Below are 18,206 nucleotides of genomic sequence, written 5' to 3'. Positions count from 1 at the left end.
TACTTTGAAGTACTTTGATTGGTCATTCTTAACGCCATGTTACCGATAAGCACCGATCTTGTTGTTGTGTTGCTTCGACGAGTGTGTGATTTTAGTACCAACATGCGTTCAAATCTGTTATAATTTTCAAGTGCACCGCCTGTGTCTGTACTGGTGTTTAATCACTCGCAATTGTAATAAATAGTTATAATGATTTTATATTAATAGATAAACGTGTGTAAACGCCTCGTTATTTAATTTCACGGACTATTTGAATTAAATTGATTGTATCATTTATATTGTACGTGCTTATGTACATATGTACTTGTGTCAGAAGTTTTAATGCGTCCCTTATAACGGTTATGAATCCGTAAAACAAAGCTTAACATGTGAATAAAAGGCCGCAAAAATGCTCCTCTAAGCCAGGTGTCATATCACAATATCAAATTTTTTTAATATCTATCTTTTAATACCCTTTTATGTTATAATAAATACACCTGTGAAGGGTTTTATAACTTCGGAACAGCTGAAGTTAACTTTTTTTCTTATTTTTAAAAGAATTTATTCAACACAGGTGTAATTCAGACGCGCTTACTACTATTCTCACCCATATAAACCTACTTCTGTGGGGTATTCGCTGTGTTGCCAAGTGATCAGTCGTCAAGCGGTAGGAGACCAAACGTCTTATTTACACACTACTGACCCACTTGATGTGCTGTGTCAGCAAACAAGCAAACACATATTCAGCATTGTTGTTTAGCAGTTTTACTTCAGAAGACGATAATTTTTTTTGCATATTTTTTTGCTAGTTTTTGTTCGCCTCAGCGTTATTTATGTAAATGTATATAGCATAGACCTATGCGTAAAATTTAATGACGCACACATTAAAAATCTCATTCTTTTTTTAGTGAGAGTAGCAGAGGAAGCATATGTTTGCTGAATCTTCCGCAGCTCGTAGCGGCATGCTATAAAATGATTGTCTCAAGCGTTCACGTTGTGGAACCTGAAATACACCATATCTGATTAGCGCTGTTAATTTATTCGTTTTTTTGTTCTTCGCTACTGTGGCTTCGAGTTTTTTGCGTGCTTTCAACTTTCAATTTCTTTGTGTTGAAGTGTTCTCTCAGGCCTTCAAACAACTTTTTTTTTTGTGTAGCGAACTTTTGTGTGGATAGACATAATATATTACTTTGACTTGTGCTTCTAGGCGATTTCGTTGTTTGTTTATTGTTTTTTTAGAGTTGTAACAATAGCAACTCATTGTAAATTGATCTATAATTGATAAGTTCTTATTACGTCCGTTAATGTATTTACTTTTAATTTCATTATTAGTAATATTATGCACCTAAATATATCTGTATACATATACATACATATGCGTATATAAATATTTATTTATTTGCGTTTCTTCTTTTAACCTTTTCATTGCTTTCACAAATGTTTTTTTTATTTATTTTTATTTTCGCCGGCAAATAACCCTGTTTCCGTTCGATCTCTGGTTTTCACTGTTTCTCTAAAGCTCTTTCCAACGAAATCGAGCTATATAACATACAGAAAACAAAAATAAACAAAGTAAAGCGGAATAAAAAGATTTCGCTAAGATTTCGAAATTGTATCTCGACATTAGTTACACTCTCACTACACAACGCGTGTATTTTTAAAGCGCAGCCACTTCCTCAATTTCTTTATTTTCGTTTCTGTTTTAATTTTTATATACACCATGTGTATGTACATATATACATATGTATGTATGTGTGCATTTTGTTTCATTTTATTTTGCAAGCAATTTCGTATTTTATACCACAACACTTTTATTGAAAACGATTCCAAATTAAGACCATAAATTTGCCATACCCTGTTGAGTGGAATTTGCCGCTGGCACGAATATGCTTCAAACCCAGTTGAAATTTGTTTAAATGGTACATTTATTTACAAATTTCAGCTTCAAATATTTGTTCGAAATAAACGCTTAAGCAAGGTTGCAAATTTTTTTCGTTAAAAAAATTTTGGTTAGAAAATTAGATTTAACATTTTTAATTACAATTTTGAGATTTTTTTTCAAGCCTTTATTTGGCATTAGATTTGTTTACTTTTTGATCCAGTATTTGGGATTAGAATTTTTTCTGCCATTTTTCAATTCGGTTAAAAATAAATTTTTAGTTTTTTAATCTAGTATTTAGGATTAGAATTTTTTTTACTTTTCAAACCATTTTTTGAGATTAGATTTTGTTTTGATTTTTCAATCCGTTATTGGAAATGAAAAATAATTTTTAATCCGGCTTTGGATTATAAATTTGAAAATTTTTATTATTAAGATTTTCAGGATTACAAAAAGTACAAAGTTTAATTTATGCGCAACTTCATGTTGGATCTTTAAAATAACATCCCTTGGCCGAATAAAATTCCGGGGAACTCCCGTACCGTAGAACCGGCTGTCGTGGGTATCGGAAAAACTTGTCTTCCTCTTCCCTTACCAATGTATTTTTTCCTATAAACAAAACGTGGTGAACTAGAATTTCTCTCAAAATTTGGACATCATATCTATCAGGTCGCTGTTTAGTCGTTTACCTTGCAAATTCAACTCTTAATCGTATCCATATATTGGGTAGTCGAAAAAGTCTTTTCGTTTTTCTAATCAAACTACCCAATATTTTCACCAGATTAAACCTTACCACCTGACTTGAAGAAAAAAATGTTATTTGTGTTATATATTTTAATTCCGGGGAACTCCCGTTTCATTCCATTCGATCCATAGTTGTCCTGCTTTTTTTTTATCTAACTTATAAGCTTTACTATAAAGCTTTAGCTTAATTCTTATCTCAATAACATCGTCGAGAGTTTTTATACATTGCACTCGAAAGCGCTGAGAATGCCGTTTTATTATAAATATCCAAATATATGTACTATGTATGTCTGTATGTTTATATAGTGTTTACTTGACATTTTGTAATTTTAAACCAACTAAAGACCCCTGTTATTGATTGTCCACAATTAATCTAGTTATTTGTCAACAGAACATCGTAAAATTAAGTGAAGTACCAAAACTTTTTATCAGAAATGCAGAATTTGATTATCTATTGCACATTTGCAAGCTATTACATGTTGACAAATATAAATTGCGTGCTTTTAAGCGTCTTTTTACTATCTTGTTTGTGCTTTCCCGTCAAAATGTTTGTTTTTGTTTTGCTATTGCTTTTACGCTTGGTTCAGAAACACGTTTTTATTAATTTTTTTGCATGCTTAAATACTTTCACATTCATTTTGCGTTTAATACCCAGATACGTATACCAAAAGGGTGCCTTTTTTGGTTGGAAAATTATATTTTAAATAAAATAGAAACAAATTTATTAGGAGGCTAGCGAGCTGGTCGTATTGCACACAAATTATACAGCATTTTTTCTTGGGAAAAATTTTTTAAAATCGTGCACTTGTCTATCCCCGCTGGGTCCTGTATAAATCTGCCTTTCGATCGAATCTTTGCACCATTCCTTCCGGTAAAACTGACTTAATCCGTTAATAAGCCGAATGCTCGTTTCCAGCTGCTTGTTGTTGTTGCTGAAGTGCAGAAAACATTCCTGAAGTAATATTACAGGTACATGCCGGGTTGATGGGATAAAAATCCGAGTACGTTTCGGTCACTTAGACCCGACTGTCGTGGGAACGGTCTGGTCTTACTTATTCAGCGGAGGCTCTCATTTATCAGAGCTCAACAAAAAGTACAGACAGTAGCTTATAAAGTCTTTTCAAGAGTTTTCACTTCCAAATTCCGAATTTATGTAACTGGTTAAGCTAGAAAATTTCCTTGTCCGGAAGTGTTCCGTAAGTTTGCCGCACAGAATGCGTGTTTTCGATATAAATATCCACGATTTTTGAAAACTTTTTCCTTATAAGTTTTTTTATGGCAATTAGCTAAATTATACTGAACATAAGGGTTGATTCACACACAACTTTCGCTTCGCTTTGCTTCAAAAACATTCGGCATTTTTATTAGAGAGAAGCTCGGAAAGCAAAGCGTTCATTTTGACATACCGTTAGTTTCTTCGTTTCGTTGTCAATGAAATGTCAAGGAAAGCGCGAAGAGTTTTATGTGAATCAGCCATAAATGTCAAAATTATGTGTATACTTTGACAGTTATTTCCTTTGGAAATCCCATATATACCTCTAAAAGCATCCTGTATAAAAAGATTTATTACTTATGTACAAATATATAATAACCATATATAATAATTTCGCTCTCCTAAACCTTTTTTATACACGTCTATTTGTTTATGAAAGTTAATATATGTACATACATACATACATACATTTGCTTGGAGAAAACTTGTCTAGCTGCCGTCGTATAGTGTAATATTACTGGTCGTATTATGCAGTTTTTACGATATAACAATTATGACAAAGTATATACATATGTACATATGTATGTACAAGTGTCTAAGCAGTCTACACGTGTTGTCATTAACATTTTCTTGGCTTGTTGATGTGAAGTGACAAATGTTTGTGCGGCACTGAGATAAGACTTGTCTTCAGCCATAATTGCTATGATCGGTGAGTTATTTGGATGAGTAATTTTAAATTTTAAAACTAATAACAAAGTTCTCTTCTCAATTTCTTAGTTAGTACTTTTTTGCTCTCAAAAAAAAAAAAAAAAAACTTGATATACGAAAAATTTACCTCAATATCGTAGAAATTCTATATACTCCAAATTTTTTTAAACTTTTTTTTTATTATTTCTTAAAATCTTTTTCTAAATATGCACCGTAATCTTCAACTTATCGGTTGCTTTAAAAAAATATAATTTTTTTCTGATTCAACTCAGTTTTTTATTTCCGTATCATTACCCCCTCCAATATAAGTTGTAGCATTTTGTCTTTTCCAACTAAAAACAACTGAAATCACTCATTTATTTACATGCCTGTGTTTATTGTTTGTATCAACTATACCTATGTAAATATTTATCTATTTGCCGATCATTGTTGATTTTACGCGATAATTTTTCGCTTGAATTGCATTATTGTTTCCTCTCCCGGCGCAGTGTTGTTGCCTAGAGCAATGAACTTTTACAGGTTATAAAGTTGCGTTGCATCTATCTGCATGCATTTGTACATATTTACACTTAGTTATATTATCTATGTGCCTACACTTTACATGTGTGTAAGCAAGTTTGTTTAAAATCACTTTTCATATAATAAAACTAAATTCAATTTTCTTTGGAAGCAATCGGAAACCAGTTGGGCAATTATTGTTAACTGAAATATTTCCACTTGATGCGAGGATTTTTTAACATTAAATAAAATTTCGCATTAATAGCAACTATTAGAAAGAATTTTTATTTAATACTGGCAAATAAAAACAAAATATTAATGAGCGTAATAAAACTCATCAGTTGTAAGATTTGAGAGTTTGATAATACTTGCGGAGTCTGGTGGAGAAAATTCAAGTTTAACTAGATAATATAATACATATGGCACATACTACTATGAGCAAAAAATATTAAGACTTTTTTCATAATTTTAAAATTCTTAATTTATTTTTCAAAATCTATGTCGTCCCTCTCAAAGTAATTTTCCTTAGTCCCACTACACATGTGCCAATTTGTCATGTTTTCCCATCGTCGAAATAGTTGTTAAAGTCACTTTCCGGTATAGCCTTCAATGCGCATAGCGATTCACTTTTAATATCTTCAATTGACTCAAAACGGTTTCTCTGGAGCGGTCAGTTGCTGAAGAACCAGAAGTCACACAAAGCCAAATCGGGCGAATACGGTGCTTGCGGCACGACATTGGTTGAAAATTGGTTCATAATTCCGTCCTCTTTTTATTACGAATAGCTTAACGCAAACGACGCATAAGACTCAAATAGTATTCCGTGTTGACAGTTTGGCCGGTCGTAAGGAATTCGGAGTGCACCACATCTCGATAATTGAAGAAAACTCTCAACATAACCTTGATTTTTGACCTGCTTTGATGTGTTTTTTCTGCTTCGGTTCAGCTTTCCCACGATATTGGGAGATTGATCATCAGTTTCCGGGTCGTAAGCATAGATCCAAGACTCATCGCCAGAAATAATACGTTTCATGACATCCTCTGACTGTTAATCACCGATTCCCAAGCACCAATTCCTTTATTTGTTGTGTTGATCATCAGTTGATGCACCGACCGGAACAAATGGTAGTCGGAAGGTGCAAGCTCTGTGCTATAAGGGGTTACATGGGTTTCCTCGGTTAAAAAACAGCCTTTTTTCAACAAAGAAATGCTGAAATTTTTGGAAAAAAAAATATTTTCAACTCGGCCATTGCGGTACCATTTTCGGTGACCCGTCGGAAAAAAAATTGTATCTTCATGAAGATCGGTTGAGTTGTCCTTGAGAAATCTTGTCAACCGACTTCAAATACATAGTTTTGTGAAAAATGCATTTAAAGACGGCGCACTTAGCCTCGCTAGTTTCGAGCGCACAAGTTCTCAAGGCTGTATCTGCGAAATTATTACTCGGATCAACTAATTTAGAACAATATTCTAGAGGTGCTGTAGAATTTAATAAGACAAACACCCCATAAGGCGTGTAAGGCAAAACTTCCCAGTCGCAGTTCTCCAAATAGTTTTTAACCCGTCTTGCAATATGCGACCAAACATATTGCCTCGTGTCTAGTCGCGAATTCCGGGACTTTTTCGGCAATCACCCGCTTTAGTTTGATTCGTTGTTGTCGGCAGCGTTTCTGATTAACGATTCTACCCAGTTTTAGAAGCTCTTAATACAGCAGTCTCTTCTGATCCCACTAAATACACCTTGAGTATCGAGTAATGTTTCCAGTTCCTCAATTTTTTTGGTCACCTAGAACGTTCTTCGTCTTCGAAGCCAAAGCCAATACCTTTAATTCGTGGGAACCACTTTGGATCGTTCGCTAAGCTAGCGGCTGAACAGCATAAACCTCCACCGAAATACGGTTGCTTTCGGCTGATGTTTTCTTCATATTAAAATAAAGAAAAAGAACTTTTCTCTTTTCGCAAACCAATTGACCCAATAAAATTGGTTATTTAAACTTAAAACATCAAAGAATATTTATTATCGTAAAAAAAATCTGTTAAGGCTGAACCAATTTCTCCAGCGAAAGCTCCCTTCAGCAGTAGAACTACAACATGACAATCGTTAATTCTGTGTTTTTGCTTATTGGCGCTTGCTTTCCCATCCAATTAATCAGAATTATAAGTTATATATAAGTATGTACATATGTACATGATACTATACTTAGAAACACAACAATATACGCTCATCTATCGCTTACGCCCCACAGTTTTTGCACGGAAATGTTCGTTTATATGTGTTTTTACGCGAATTTAGTCACTGAACAAAGCAACTACTGAATAAATTTCCATTCTGAGAAGCTGTGTTGTCACCCACTTTGCTTGCTATTGATTTCAAATTCCAATACAATGGCGCCTTAACTTGTTCCATACACATCGCTGCTCCGCCAACAAATCACTTACTCTCTCTATCGCAATCTCACTTAGAGCAATCGTTGTAATAGATTCTCATATTGTGATTGTCGTCACTGTTGCCGTCAATTACGTTGGCAAATGTTTGGTAATTCTACACTTCACGGAATCACAATTATCAATGAATTAATTTCTTATCTCATTCGACGCGTTGTCAGCTCAAACGTGTTTTTTTGTTTCATTTAGAACATTTTCGTATTTCTTTTTTTTTTTTTAATTAGACCTATACTCTGTTAGTCAGTATGAAGCTCACCACAAGAAAAATAGTGTGCTTCAAAGCTATCTCTTTATCTCCACCCTACTTACAACAACAGAAATGGTCGCAGTTGCCCTTCAGCTTTGCCGCTTCTTTTTATTGTTATTATTTATTATCTTTCTAAATTATTTTTTATTTTAATTAATTTGTATGCGCTCTACATTTTATTTTATAGATTGGACTAGCTAGTAATAAGTTTACGTGGCTCACGTTCATTAATTTTAATAAAATATAGCATGTTAAGCACAATGGAAACTACATCCAGATAAAATTAATTGACTTTTCTCGTTTTGAAATCGGGGTACATCCGTTGACCGTAACCACTAAACTGCAATAGGGGCAACTCTTCTGATTATATCGATCAATTACTTCTCTACAACAAGAAACATACCTATGTATGCATATAGCTTTTCGAAAAGTATAACAAAAATGCGTATTTTGCGAGGGTTACGAGTTCCAAAAGTGGGTTAATCGATAAATTATGCGTACTTGGAAAACTTCTTAAATGCTTGTTACATACATACATGCATATACACATACATACATACATTTGTATATACATACATACATATGTGTATCACCAAATGTACCTTATTTTACTGTACAATCACTCGTAGAGGTAAACCTCTAAAGCTTCTTCTTCTCTTCTCTACTGGCGGTTATAGCCGAGTTAACAACAGCGCGTTAGTCGTTTCTAGTTTTCGCAATTTTGCGCCAATTCGAGATACCAAGTGCAGCCAGGTCCATCTCCACCAACGGAGTGAAGGTCTTCCTCTTCGTCTGCTTCCCTCGGCGAGTACTGCGTCGAATACTTTCAGGGCTGGCGTGCTTTCATCCATACGGACGACTTGACCTAGCCAGCGTAGCCGCTGCCTTTTAATTCGCTGAACTATGTCAATGTCGTCGTATACCCCATACAATTCATCGTTCCATCGAATGCGATATTCGCCGTTGCCACTACGCAAAGGATCATAAATCTTCCGCAAAACCGTTCTCTCGAAAACTCGTAACGTCGACTCATCGGATGTTGTTATCGTCCATGCTTCTGCACTATAAATATAGCAGGACGGCAATAATGAGCGACTTATAGAGTTTGATTTTTGTTCATTCAGAGAGGACTTTACTTCTCAATTGCGTACTCAGTCCAAAGTAGCACTTTTTGGCAAGAGTTATGGTCCATTGAATTTCGAGACTGATATTGTTGTTGGGGCTAATTCTGATTTCAAGGTAGACGAACTTATTGCGATCAATGATATCAATATCATCGGCGTACGCCAGCAAAAGAACGGCTCGGAGATGTATTTCCTGATCCTGACGGAGCTTAGAGCTCTAAAGCTACATCTGATCAAAATTTACCCGGACTGACAAAAAAACTATATTTTTTGACGTATTCTAACACAAATCTTCATTATCGCCCTTTGAGCTAATACATGCGTGCCTACGCTTACTCCGATTTTTCATGCACTTTTTACCCATAACTCTTGCTTCGGATGACTTTCAGTTCCCTGATGCGGATTTTTCACTTTCGAAAACCGAAAAAAGTCACAGGAGCCAAATCTAGCGAGTACGGCCGCTAAGCGATGACTCTTGGTTCGTGTTTGGCCATCAAGTCAGTCACGAACATGCTAGAATATGTCCGCTCATTATCGTGTAAACCACACTACAGTAATCGAAGAAACCTGAGCCTTGACTTGATTTTTGCCCGGCTTTGACTTGTTGTTTTCGATTAATCTAATTTTTGGAGCGCCTTTCGTTAGACTATTGGACAGTTTCGATGTCATATTCATAATCCCCTATCTTATCACCAGTAATAATGCGTTTGCGTCATTAAGAGAGGTGGATGGACAACTCGAAGTTCGAAATTTTCCATACGCAGTTTATATGGGTCAGTCCGGGTCAAATTTGATCAGATGATCCGACTTAGGTTAAATATATTTGATAATTTGAACTTTTGAAGGTAATTTTACCATGCCACTCTCAGAGAAATTCTAAGCTAATTTTGAGGCAAATTATTAACCAGTAAAATCTTATGCAATACACAGGATCAAGTATTAATCACTTACTAGCAGCTTTAGACTTTAGATTCATTGTCTGACATGATGGCACACAATTACTCAATTGGCAAAAGCTGGAGACTTGTTGACACTTTTACACACAATTAAAGTGACTTTGAAGCAGCTCAGAGTAGATGAGTCCCTGTCAATCCCATCAAACCCTCTCTGACCGTCAATCGTAGAGTCGTGGACCGTTCTCGCCGGCTCTTCATGATTCTACCACGACCGTTTTCGCTTGACGTTGTCTTAAGTGACTGCCTTTTTATCACCAGACACCATCCGCATCGATTTATTTGCGATTCAGCAGAGATTTGCAAATGAATATTTGTTCCTTTGGGGTTTTAGCGTTAATCGAGCTTCTTTTTGTATACAGCCTTATTTAAATGGTTTCGCACAGCTCCTGGGAAATTGAAATAGGTCGGTCTCGACGACCTCCATTAGATTTCTCAATATTTTCGACAATTGGTCTTCCTGAGCGTGGTGTAACTTTGCCATCAAAATTATCAGAACGATATTGACGAAACCAAAGCTGTATGTGATGTCTGGTACCATATCAGGATCATAAACACTATTCACATTTTGAGCCGCTTGGCTTGATATAACGTATTTTTTTACTGGACCTTATAAAATATAATAATACAGGGCTTGTTTGGAAAGTAATACGACTGATTTTCTTCCGCCGCGACTGTGCTTAGGAGCATGCGCGCACTGACTGGATTCAGTAGAGGGCGTTCTTAGCTAACGAAGGAGCGGCTGGTCAATTGTCTCCGAGCACCTGGAGAGTCAGGACAAACATTTTCGCACGACGTTTTTCTGTGAGTGACGCAAGCTGAAAATGCAACGTTCGTTAGGGCAGAGGTACGTGATTAAATTTTGTGTGAAACTCGGTAAATTTGCGACAGAGACGTTTGATGATCAAGCAGGCATACCCAGATGTTGCTTTAACAAGAAGTGGTGTGTTTCGGTGGCATCAGGACATTTGGAGGGCCGGGCAGAAGTCGCTGGTGAAGAATGAGCAAATCCAAAGTGAAAACGATGCTCATTGTTTTTTTTTTGACATCAAAGGCAGGAACCATGAATTTTTCCCTCCTGGACAAACCGTCAACGCCAAGTTTTACGTGGAAGTCGTCAGGAGACTCAAACGAACAAACGAAGTGTCAGTCGGATCCGACAAGACATCGCAACCGATTGGAAGTTGCACCACGACAACGGCCCGTCTCACACCGCCTTTCTTGTGAAATGCTACTTAACCAAGGCCGGCATCCCAACGCTTTCGCAGCCGCCCTGCAGCCCAGATGTGGCCGTCTCGGACTTTTTTGTTTCCTTGCCTGAAAAGACCGATGAAAGGCAAGCAATTTGAGACGACAGAGGGGATCCAAGCAGTATGCACCTCGGCTCTTAAATCTATTCCGGAGAATGCCTTCCGTGACGCCTTCAATGCTTGGAAATCGCGCTGGCAGCGCTGGCAACGCTGCATCGCCCGATTGGTTCAATAAATTTTTTTAAATCGACTCAGTCCTATTACTTTCCGGACAAACTCTGTAGACCGAAACATTGAGCGAAAGCAATTAATTTAATCAACGCTCCAATTTATTTATAGCCCCATTGAAATATCAATTAAAATTCAATGAATTCCTAAAATGACAAATGCCTTCCTCCAATTCGTCATTTAGTACATCTATATACATATGTACATGTACATACATATGTAACAGTTATTGCAACAAATTGTTTACACGACTCTCGCCAGCGCCACAGTGATCTCCCACAAAGGCCACCGCAAGCGCCGTTAAGCCATCCCCCGGGGCAAGCTTTTTCGGTGCGACACATTGAACTGCAATTGAATTAATCGGATGATGTTAGTGCCAATTGCGATAAGCAGCTGTTAGCAACCTGTTGCGCTGCGACACCACTTGGCACAATATGTGGCCAATATGCCGTCGAATGTCGCTGAACTTACACTTTCCATCACGACAAGCTGCCCGGCCGTAAAGCAATATGCAGGCCCCTTGCGCGCCACTAGGCGCACTCAATGCTTTGAGAGAAAAATGAGGGAGGGGAGAATTGTTTGGCAAAAAGCGCTGACAGTGCTGCTTGGCACTATAACGGTACCTACGCGAATGTTTACATATCGTTTCGTGTCTCGTCGTGTGAGAAGGTCGTTGGCGGGCTGTGTGTGTGGTTTGCCGGCCGCTAGTGACCGGCTGACGGCAAATAGTCGCCAATTTATGTTTTCTTCGTTTTTTTATTGTTTCGCCGCTGTTAATGAAATTTCCGACTAACGACAAAGGAATGAACATAAAAAGTGGCTAAAATTGTTCGGCGTGTAATTGCCGTTGCCACTTTTTGTGCTGTCAAAAAATTACGCGCACTTGGTGTAGCTCTGGCCCTATTAACGTACCATATATGTATGTATGTGTGTATATGTATGTAGCATCGTTACTGGTGGGCAGCGTGGGCGACAGTAATCAAAAAAAGCTATGAAGCGTGTCAATGGCCATTGGCCCCGTTAGCTTTGGTTCCAATGTGCCCAACGAATCGTAAATATAAATAATTGTTTTTGCTGTTGTCATCATTTTTAGCATTTAAAATTTAGTGCCGAACGCCGGCTGACCACCACTTATAATTATATTCTTTTATACATACACATATGTAGGTATGTATGTACATATACTTATGAATATCAATATGTTTGCCTTATTATAATGCAATTTGGTGCCATGAGCGTGTCGTTAGCCGTTTTAATAGTGGAGCTGTGCGCGGAAATGCTTAGCATAACAAAGTAGCTAAGTAAATGGTTACCAGGTTGGGGTGTCGTAATCGTTCTTTTTTTTTGTTTATAGGAGAAAGTTTGCCGATGGTAGGCATATGCTTTAGCACAGGTGAGCTTTTCTATGTCTTCCTGGATTCTCTGTGAAAAATTTTCCATTGAAATTTGAAAATTACAGATCAATCTAATATTGAGAGGGGGGTTATCGGGAAGAAAAGAGTTAGTTTCCTCTTCTTCTTCCTGTTTTTATAAGTGGTCGTAAATTTACGGTCCACCGTTTGCTCTTAACATTTAATTGATCCACTTGCTGTTTAAGAGTTGTAATACTCATGTTACACAGTAATGACGGGATTTCCGTTATTTACGCCAAGAAAAATAGTAACGGCAGCAACTGAGACAGTTTTTTAAAAACAGATTTCATATTTTTTCAAACTTCCTCGCCAAGAAATTTGTTTTGTATTTGGATTATTTTGAAACAACATAAAAGCGGCCTGTCTTTCTCGGTCTTTTACGAGTAGATTCAAGTAGAGCATCCTTTTATGACATTATAAAGTATTTTAGAAGCAGCAGGGAAAGATTTTTTTAACTTCTTTCCTAACTCTTATTATACTCTTGCAACAAGTTGCTACAGAGTATAATGGTTTTGTTCAGTTAAAGGTCGTTTGTGTCACCAAAAACTAATCGAGAGGGTTATATACATATGTATATAACAATGATCAAGATGATGATGAGGCGAGTCAAAATCCGGATGTTCGTCCGTCTGTCTGTGCAAGCTATAACTTATATCTAAATAAAACTTGATTCACGTGTTCCTTCACAAAAATGGAGGACGAGTTCGTCAATGGATACTTTTTTGTTGAAAAAGTGGTCGTTGCTCTGCCCTCTAATATGTTTAATGTACATGTCTCTCAAATCTTCTTCTTCTTTAATGGCGTAGACACCGCTTACGCGGCTACAGCCGAGTTAACAACAGTGCGGCGGTCATGTTTCCTTTTCGCTACTTGGCGCCAATTCGAGATACCAAATCCAGCCAGGTCCTTCCCACCTGATCTCTCCAACGGCGTAGTGGTCTTCCTCTGCCTCTGCTTCCCCCGGCGTGTACTGCGTCCAATACTTTCAGAGCTGGAGTATTTTCGTCCATTCGGACGACATGACTTGGCCAGCGCAGCCGCTGTCTTTTAATTCGTTGAACTATGTCAATGTCGTCATATAACTCGTACAGCTCATCGTTCCATCGATTGCAATATTCGACGTAGCCACTACGCAAAGGACTATAAATCTTTCGCAGAACCTTTCTCTCGAAAACTCGTAACGTCGACTCATCAGATGTCATCGTCCATGCCTCTGCACCATATAGCAAGACGGGAATAATGAGTGACTTATAGAGTTTGGTTTTGTTCGTCGAGAGAGGACTTTACTTCTCAATTGCCTACTCAGCCCGAAGTAGCACCTGTTGGCAAGAGTTATTTTGCGTTGGATTTCCAGGCAGACATTGTTAGTGGTGTTAATATTGCTTCCAAGATAAACGAAATTATCTACGACTTCGAAGTAATGACTGTCAACAGTGACGTGGAAGCCTAGTCGCGAGTGCGACGATTGTTTGTTTGATGACAGGAGATATTTGGTCTTGCCCTCGTTCACTACCAGACCAATTTGCTTCGCTTATCCAGTCTAGAGAATGCAGAACTAACGGCGCGGATGTTGAGGCCAATGATATCAATATCATCGGCAATCGCCAGCAGCTGTACACTCTTATAGAAGATTGTACCTGCTCGATTAAGTTCTGCAGCTCGAATTATTTTCTCCAGCAGCAGATTGAAGAAGTCACACGATAGGGAGTCGCCTTGTCTGAAACCTCGTTTGGTATCGAACGACTCGGAGAGGTCCTTCCCGATGCTGACGAAGCTTTTGGTGTTGCTCAACGTCAGTTTACACAGACGTATTAGTTTTGCGGGGATACCAAATTCAGACATCGCGGCATAAAGGCAGCTCCTTTTCGTGCTGTCAAAAGCAGCTTTGAAATCGACGAAAAGGTGGTGCGTGTCGATTCTCTTTTCACGGGTCTTTTTTCAAAAATTTGGCGCATAGTGAATATTTGGTCAGTTGTTGATTTTCCAGGTCTGAAACCACAATGATAAAGTTCACTCAGTTAGAACCTTATGTTACGGTAGTTGGCGCCGATTGTGGGTCACCCTTTTTGTGGATTGAGCAGAGCTCACTTAAATCCAATCGTCGGGCATACTTTCGTCCAACCATATTTTACAAAGAGCTGATGCTTCTTATCAGTTCTTCGCCACCGTGTCTTAATAGCTCGGCCGGCAATCCATCGGACCCCGCCGCTTTGTTGTTCTTTAGACGAGTAATTGCTATTCAAAGTTCTTCGTGGGCGGGCAATGGAACGTCTGCTCCATCGTCATCGCTTGGGGAATCGGGTTCGACATCTCCCGGTGTTGTGCTTTCACTGCAATTCAGCAGGCTGGAGAAATGTTTCCTCCATAATTTTAATCTCAAATCATTGAAGCTAAAACGACCAAATTCGCTAAGTTCAAATACAATGTTACGGGCACTGTAAAAATTGATAAAATCGGATGATAACCCCGCCCCATACAATGATACTCTTAAAAACTACTAAAAGCTCGATAAATTAATAACTGAAAACGCCAGATATTACATTCTAACCATGAGTTGTCATGAAATGTATTTATAGGCGCCGATGTAAAAATAGGACGATGAGTGCGACACCGCCCCCATTCAGGTGAAATCACATATGTCGGAACCTGCCCGCCCGATTTCAACCAAATTCGGTATATAACATTCCTCTGAAATTCATATTGAACTATAACCTACTCCCCATATACATAATTTTAATTTCAAATCAAAAAGAAATAATTAAGACAAAAATATACATATATACATTTGTATCTTTCTCTTCCCACATTTTGAAATTTATTACTACTCATCAAAGTTCTATTTACATACATACATATGTATAAACACGTTCCGCCCGTCTCATAAAATCCAGCGCACATTTTACTAAATTTCGCTTAGACATGCGATGGTGCGTGCCGAAAATTTCGATGGCGTTTGTCAGCGTGTTGTGACATTTGGTTACCACTTTGCGATTATCACGCCAATACAAAATGCTTAACTTTTATTTAATTTGACGCACGCGGCAATGCTGATGTCAAACCCAGCACCGTGTGATCTGTATATTTATAAGTGTATTGACATTTCCGTATCCTCAGCAGTTGTATACATAAACATTCTGTGGTTTTATATTTTAAGAAAAATATTGTAGAATTTTTGGCACTTAAGTAAGTACTAAATACACCCAACTTGTTTTTTAAACGGTAGATACGTTCCTCAGAAATCCGTGGAAAAAAACCTTGTAAAAAAATAGGCGTTTCCTGTAGAAAAAGGGGGATACGTTCCATGTCATCTGAAAACCGTGTAAGATTAAGTAAAGAACAATATTTACTTCGAAAAACCGTGTAAAAAAATTTGAAAACTATATAAATTCAGATATTCCTACAAATTGTATGTTCATATGGCATTTTTTGTGCATTAAAACTTAAAATACATAATTCTTACAGGTGAAAAATTGGTATATTAAGCAAAAAACAAAAGAAATCTGTTAATCCAGAACTAAGAACAGAAAAATTAGAATAGAAATAAGAAAAAATATTTACATTGCTACATAATTATTTGTCGCTACTTGATAACAAGCGCAATTGTTTGCAATAAACTGGACTAAAGTCGGTATCATCGCTGGAGATATCCATTTCAGCAATGTGAATATCATGCGAACAAAATGCGTAGGTAAGAGTTATCGTATAAAGGGATTTCCCAGTTACTACTATGTATGTTCATTTCAGCAATGGTGCTAAGTGTGGTAAGAACAAACATAATTATAAGACAGTGATTTAAAAACCTTAGTAGATTGAACATTTTTTACAAATAAAATTGTCTCAACCGTGTAACTTCAAATCCGTGTAGAAAGAAAGCGTGTAAAAAAGAGTTGGGTGTACTATATATAATTTTTTTAATTCTCTGGCACGTGAATAACTTAACATACACTCAAGGCTAGGTTTGAATTCTGGAATTTGATAATGGAATTAAGCCGATAATATAAATAACTATACCTACTAAAAGGCAGTACTCTTACACGCCCCTATTTTAAAAATTTAAAAACCAATATTTCAAAAATCAATATTGGTTTATTGATAAAAATATTTTTTTTTTCGAAGATCAAAATTTGACTGCTTATAGGCATCTGTCATATAAGTTTGACTAGAAAATGTTATACACCATCTAAATGAGATGAAATTGTAGATTATTTCGCAACTCTTATGTTTAGAAATTTATAAGCATATAATGGTTAATACTTTTTTACTTCTGACACAATTTCTCTAAAAAAATTGGCGTTGGACTAAAAATATACAAAAAACCGTTGCCATTTATGAGTTTTCGTAAATTATTGCTAACGAAAATGAAATAAAGCTTCACAGTTTTGAGCCGTGAGAACGTGTTGTTTCCTTTCAAAACCAGCTGAATGACTGGATAATGAAATAAAGTCTAGTTTAAAGACTTGCCTAGCATTAAGAATGAGGAATTCTAGAGGACACCCTATAGGATTTGTTTCAAAATGAAACAACCGACAGAACTTTTATTGAGTGCTCTTTATCCAGGAGTTCTTTAGAGGTATAGAATTTCCTAAGTACACAAAGGTAAATCAAGCAAATGCGGAAAAAAATGCACGATATGCAGTTGAAATGATCACGAATAATCAATGCAGTATGAGATGGTGCATTATCGCACTTCTTTGTTTAATAAATTCAGACATAGTAAAAATCGGAGAATTCTCTTTTAAAGCCTCACAAAACGACGCGTATCTCAAATACTAATGAATATTTTGACGTGAAATTTAGCATAGATGTCACTAACAGTACTACCAACTTAGCGAATTAAGAGAGTAATGTTGTCCGAATGGACGAAAACACTCCAAATTGAATAAAATATGTATTATCATTCGAAAGAACTTTCTTTGGCTTTTATTTGATGATCATCTCTTTCAAATATTAGTCCATCCGTTGAGTCCAATTTCCAGAGACTCGTTCGAGCATTTCGACTGGTTACTGGAGAATGACACGCGTGATGTTTTACTCCAAGGCCTGAATCGGAGCAGGATTGGTCGCATGTACTTTAGACTTTACATATCCTACATGGAAAAAGTCTAATGGTGTGATATCACATGATCTTGGTGGCCAATCGACCCAGAACGGGTCTGCTCACAGAGAAGTATTCTCTCAATAAATCCATTGAATGATGCAATGTGTGGGTTGTGGCGCCGTATTGTTGAAACCAAATGTCGCCGAGATCACGAGCTTCACTTTCAGGCAGCAAATAATCGGTTATCATAGCGCGATGACGGTCGCCATTGACGGTTACGTTCGTACCGGCATCATTTTTGGACCGATGATTCCACCGGTCCACAAACCACACTAAACCTTTGTTTTTCTGAATGAAATGACAGCTCTTGAATTTCTTCAGGTTGCTTTCGTCCCAATGCAGCAATTTTGCTTGTTTACGTACCCATTGAGCCAAAACTGGGCGTCATCGCTGAACAAAATTTGACTCGAAAACGTCGGATCTACTTT

At 37.2% G+C, this 18,206-nt stretch overlaps 1 protein-coding gene across 1 annotated transcript in view; it reads left to right on the top strand.

The window, feature by feature from the left end:
- The window catches only part of LOC120776006 (mannosyl-oligosaccharide alpha-1,2-mannosidase IA), a 319,778-nt gene that overhangs the window by 1,949 nt on the left and 299,623 nt on the right, over positions 1-18,206 (top strand). The gene's annotated exons all lie outside the window — the stretch shown is intronic.

The sequence above is a fragment of the Bactrocera tryoni genome, chromosome 4 (genome assembly GCF_016617805.1).
Source record: "Bactrocera tryoni isolate S06 chromosome 4, CSIRO_BtryS06_freeze2, whole genome shotgun sequence".
NCBI lineage: Eukaryota > Metazoa > Arthropoda > Insecta > Diptera > Tephritidae > Bactrocera > Bactrocera tryoni.
Note: the sequence above shows the minus strand (reverse complement) of the source record. Positions and strands in the feature narration are given on the sequence as shown.